Source organism: Melospiza melodia, chromosome 3 (assembly GCF_035770615.1).
Source record: "Melospiza melodia melodia isolate bMelMel2 chromosome 3, bMelMel2.pri, whole genome shotgun sequence".
Lineage (NCBI taxonomy): Eukaryota > Metazoa > Chordata > Aves > Passeriformes > Passerellidae > Melospiza > Melospiza melodia.
The window spans coordinates 17,165,562-17,171,561 of NC_086196.1; positions in this window are offsets into that span (position 1 = coordinate 17,165,562).

The following is a 6,000-nucleotide window of genomic DNA, read 5'->3' on the forward strand; positions in this document are numbered from 1 at the left end:
TTCTTCTGTGCCATAAGGTAACCATTTCTTAAGTGCCACATCTTAACAAATACAACATTTGAAAAAATCTATTATCAGACTCAAATAAATGAACAACTTCTTATATAACTCATATTTCTATTTTACTGTTCTTTAGGAAGGACTGAATGTCTTAAATGCTCTGTAAAGGACGGTGTTTTGCTTCAAGGGGTGGCATTCACTCTACCTTAACTTCATCCGTCTAAGTTATTGCTGTGAATTCTCCCAGGGGTGTACCCTACTTTTGCTTGTGACCAGACACTGAATTTACGCTCATAAATTTTGGTTACTGAGCTCAGGTTCGATTCCTAAAGTAAGCAACATATTACATTTTTAAGCTGTTATTTTAATCTTTGAGTTAGTAACACTGTAAAACTAACACCTCCATCAGGCACTGCCTAAGACCAGGTTGACCTCAGTATGTCTGTTTATCTATAAGATAAATATGAACATCCCCAAACTCATGAGATTGAGACTAGACTCAACACACAGCTGAAGAGCTTTCCTTGAGGAGAACAGGGACTGCTTCTCTTATCTATTTTCCACAGCCTTAGTGTAGATGAACAAACATCTCAGCTGACTTTGGACTGGATTCTCAGTCTTAATTTTAGTTTTAACCTGCAGATATGAGCAGATATCATGACAGATTTCTTAGACTGAAGACAGGTTCAGTGATTCACCACAGGAAGTTAGTTAAGCATATTTAATGCCAATTTTTAATGGGTGGAGGGGGAATGGTGGCATAAGATTTAGATTTTTTTCAAAGGGAATGATGCATCACTGTTATCTTTATGCATATATTTGCCATCTATTTGTATACAAAAGTATTCACTCCAGTCTGAGCTCCATGAATACCATATAATGCGTAAAGACAGAAGTAGATCTCACTTATGAAAATTGTCTGCTCAGATGGAGGACAAATGGGAGACAAACTCTCTACCTTATTATTTTTTGTGCTGATATAATTAAAAAAAAATCTTTAAGACATTGGTCACACAAACAGAATCACACACAGAGTATTCTTCACTATTATTGCTTTATGACTTAGATTTCAACTAACTAATTTATGTTTAAAATATTTCAAGGTATTTTCAAACAAAACATACAATTATTCTATTTTTCTGCCTGTTACAATTGAGATAAAGAAATCACATATGAATTGGTGGAAAATGTATTGTTACAGCATCCGAATGAGGTTTTCAGCTTGGTGGACAAATTTTTTCCAATTTCTTTCTTTGATTGGGTATCATTTCAGTTTTACTGGTAGGAGAAAAATGAACACCTAGAGAAAACCTAAGCTGTTCTAAACTAATAAATGTGAATATTAGTTAAAAAGTCAAGATTGTCCACTCTATCTACACCAAGGTTAAATTGATACTTTTTGTCATCAAAACTTTGGCTGGAAGTGTTCCTTTGGGAAAGGGTCCCACCAGTAAAATGAACTCTCCTGTGTAACAAAAGAAATGACATTGAAATCTGGAGCTGTTTCATGCCAAGGAAAAGAAAACACTGGTTAGCAGAGGAAGGGGGACTCAAAAACACAACTTCAGGAAAGAAAGCTTGAAAAGTTGCTTTGCTTTGGCAGAGGATTTTTATATAACTCTATAGACTCTATATATTTGTTCCTGAAAGCAAGTTTATTCCCTTCTTATTGTTCTTCTTTAATGCAGAAGGTTTCCTTCTGCATTCTTAATATGTCAAAAGAAAATTACAAATCCTGCAACATCGAACTTGAAGCAGATTTGTTCAAACTTAGGGTTTCAGCCTGTGAGAATCTGAGTATCACTGACCCGTTAAGTCCCTTAAAAATTCAAATTGTGTAATATTTATTACATCATTCCTCCCACTGCAGTTTTGTGGCAGTTTGAACTTGAAGAAGATTAAGGAATTAAAGTACTGAAGAAGAAACATGGCATAAGAGGAAAATCCTGCACATACACACCTGGATTCCTTTTTCAAGTATAATATCTTTACTAGACATAAGTGACAATGACAGACAGGATAACAGACAGATTTGAATGGATTGGGACAAATTAATACTAATAAAATGCATCACAGGATACAAACAAGGTAAGATTTATAAATTACATTTTCTTAGACTAATTGATATAGCTATAAAACCACAAAACCCCTTAGGCACACAGGTTCCATATTAGGGTGAAGATATAAAGCCCCAGTTTAGGCATGAATAAGCCTTTCAACACCCCATACTCTGGTTTGTTGGTCTGGTTTTTCCAGAGATTCTAGTTATTATTCTTGTAATGAAATGAAAAATATCAGGCTTTCTCGAGACTATATTAGGGTAGCAGATCACAGACCAGAGTCTGAAACCTTGCATTGATTTGTGAAATTAAAAAATTAGGGTTCTTGTCTCATAGTAGAAGATGTTTAAGAAGTATTGGTTTAGAAAATCATGCCAATTAAAGATTCAAAAAATTATCCAGTATTATAACACTAATGGGTCCAACTGTCCAACCCTTTCACCTATATTAGCTTTTTTATCATGCAAATGAGGTCATGTAGTTCACATACACCTCAGCTATCCTCCTTTCATCTACATTCAGTTCAGGAGAGAATGTGCCTCCCTTACCCCAAAATATCAGGAGGTATATGAAGAACAAAAATTTCTATTAAAAATAGATTTTGGATGACATTAAGACTTGGAAAGATTTGGCATATATGGCACCTGATGGGCTTGCTGTCTATTCTGTCTGTGCTGTTTCTCCTTCATCACAAGCTTTTACAATATTGAATCTTTTAAATTTAATTGGGACCTTATTTGATTCTCTTTCTGGATCTGGATTTGGCTCTGCTAATCATGGTCTGAATCTTTTTCTGTTCTCCATACCCAGTAAAAATATTATTAGATGGCTCTTTGTTGTGGTATTTTGCAATCTAAAATGTATGCTTCTCATTTGAAAATATTATACAATTTTTTCAGAGAGAATCATAATTGAGCTTAGGAAATTAATAATTCTCATGTGAAGTGCATTCTTTAAATATGTATTTTAATTCTGCATTTATTCAGGAGTAGTTCTATAGATTTCTTCTCACTATTAGCTAAATAATAAACTTTTCCTGCCTGATGTTTCCATTGTCTTGGGACTTCTTAACTAAGACATCACTGACCTTGAGTACATGGGAAAATCATGTTCCAGTAGTTACCTCTGTAGGGATAAGCTGTAGGGGGGTACTGGCCTGAGCATTGGAAAACCATAATGTGAGTGCAGAAACAGCAGCTTAAATATGAAGACAGAAGTTATGCAGCTCCAACCAGTGGGCCTGACCCAAACAAGTAAGTCTAATAGCTCTCTTATCAAATATAGTATTAAAGTTTCTTTTTACATTATTATATACATATTGTCATATTCTATTTGATTGAGCTGTGGCACATTAGCCTAAGAAAACTGCATTTACCTTGGGTTGTAGATCAATTTCTTAATTTGAATATGGAACCTGCTGCTCCCTGATGTTTATCTTAGGAACCATAATAGTCAGATGAATCTCAGCAAAAACTTAGATATCGAGTTAGTCAGGAAATGTTGCTTTCCATGAGAACATTTGATGAAAAGCACACCTAGTGTATTTTGGTTGCAATTTTAAATACTTCAGCATGGAAATGTTAAATCACTGCCATACATTCCTCTTCTCACATACAGGTTGGGTTCCCCTCCTAGATATCAAATACTGCTGTATTCAATAGGACCACTCACACAACTGTGGGATTTTGCATCACATGACAGTTTGAGGAGCAACACAAAGCGTGAAGCTTGGGAAAAATACATTATAGTACTCCAGTATTGAAGATTCTTTTCAGCAAATGTTATTAGAAAAATGTCTGTTTTGCAAAATATAAATTTTAAAAAAGACAGCAGAGAAAATCTAGATTCTTCATTCAAATATATTTGAAAGAAAAACTTGTGATGCATTTTTATTTCCAATCTACTTGCTTGATGGATTCTCATTTTGCTATGAAGGTTTTGATAATAAATATAATTTGTTTATTACATGGTAAGTCTCAGCTTCAGATGATCATATTGTGCCTACAAAAATGCAGAAACCAACAATGCCAGCACTGTCTCAAAGTCCTTTCTTTAAAGACATTCCGTTTATCAACTAGAAGAAGCAGAATCCTGAACCAAACTTTATGGATCTACAAATGTAGGTATCTCCTCTAACTTAAACAAAAATACACATTCCAGAAGAGATGATCCATGCCCCAAAAATACAAAAAACTGAGCAATTTATGGTTTGGAAAAAGAAAGCATTGTCATTACCTTAACACAAACCACATTTCTGTGCCTAAGAAGAAGACAAATTTATATTGTTAACTCTACGTAAGTCTATCTCATACTACTACTCTGCTTGATGGCAAAGTAGTAGGATAAGATAGACTAACATGCTACCAGACTTAGTAGCAGCATTGAACACATCTTTTGCACAACTCCTGTACATAGCCTACCACTGAAATCAAACATAGGGTTACAATAAGGCTTCACATTTTTAGGGGGTCCTTAAAGAATGCCTACAAAAAGTAACAGAGTTTTGATTTTTCTACTTGCCATTCAGGTTTTCTCTATAACTGGAGAGCTCTGTTTGCCACTCCTATATTAGCACTCCTGAGTCATGAACTCTTTAAGAACCCAGGGAATTCAGTCATGTCATACCTGGGGTTCTATCTTTGATACTTGGCATCACCCCAAGCAATGCAGGACTTTAGGCACGCTAATGTAGTATTTGCAAATGAGCCAAAAGACTTTTTTTTTTTTGTCTCTGGCCTGTCTTTATTTACCTTATAGCTTAGGCATTCTTAAAATGCATTTGTGTTGACGAGCTAGCGCAAAGGAGATTGTTAGTGCTTTTTGAGCAACGAAAACAAGCAAGCTAAGCAAAAAACACTTTTGAATTTTTCTAGCTTTACGTTGTAGGTTCACGGCTCCTTCCACATTGTGCTGTCAGCGTATTTTACTAGCCTATATCATTTTTATAGATCATGAACAGTAGAGGCCTAAATTTTGACCCCTGTCGGGCCCCAGTAAATCTAGTTTTCCACAATCTTACATAGCTTCTCTGTTTTCTGTTTTTCCATCAGCACTTTATGCACTCCCATGTACTTCCTTAGATCCTGGCAACTTTTAGCTTAAACAGAGACCAGTAGTATGGAACTTTGTCAAAATGTTCTGAAGATCCAAATAAATTATGCTGTGTTTTATCAGCTTTGTCTGCAACCTCCTGAAGCATCAAGTTAGCCAAGACCTTTTCTTTCTAAATCATTCTTGTTATCTCTGTTAGTTTAGCACTATGTATTTACTTTTATAACGTGTCCTTTACTATAGTCTGTATTAAATACCACAGTGATGGGACTGCAGTTCCTTGAGAATGCCCTTTTCAACTTTGTGCAGAGCTGTAGTGTATTATCCATTCATTTCATTTGTGGTATGTTAACTGAATAAAACAAACTCTACTGCAAGGCAACCCCAAGTGCTTCATGAATCCTAGTGCCTTTTTTCCCTCAGATTTCTATTTTATGTTCCACAGTTCTACAAAGATTTCCACTGCTGCTTCATAAAGTTTGTATAGATTCATCTTTTCAGATTTATACTGAATATTGTAAAGCCAATAAAGTTTTTACAGCAGAAGTTTTCAAAATGTGCTCAGCAATGTATAAAACCTTTCAAACATAGTTGAAATCTTGTAGACTATTGGTTTTTGTAAGAGGACGTCTATGCTGTGAGTTAAATGAGTTTTCACTAAAACATGGATTACCAGATTTTGTAATGATTTTTGATTTGCTATCATTTATAAAGTGAGCTCTTGCTGGGATAAAAATTATTTTTATAATGATTAAAACTGGCTACTTTCTGAATCTCAGTGACTTAATATGAAGCCAAGTTTTGAAGAATATTGGAACAATTCAGTTTTCCAAATGTACATATGTGGAAAATTTCTGTTCTTAAAAATCCCTTCACAGAGCTCATTTGA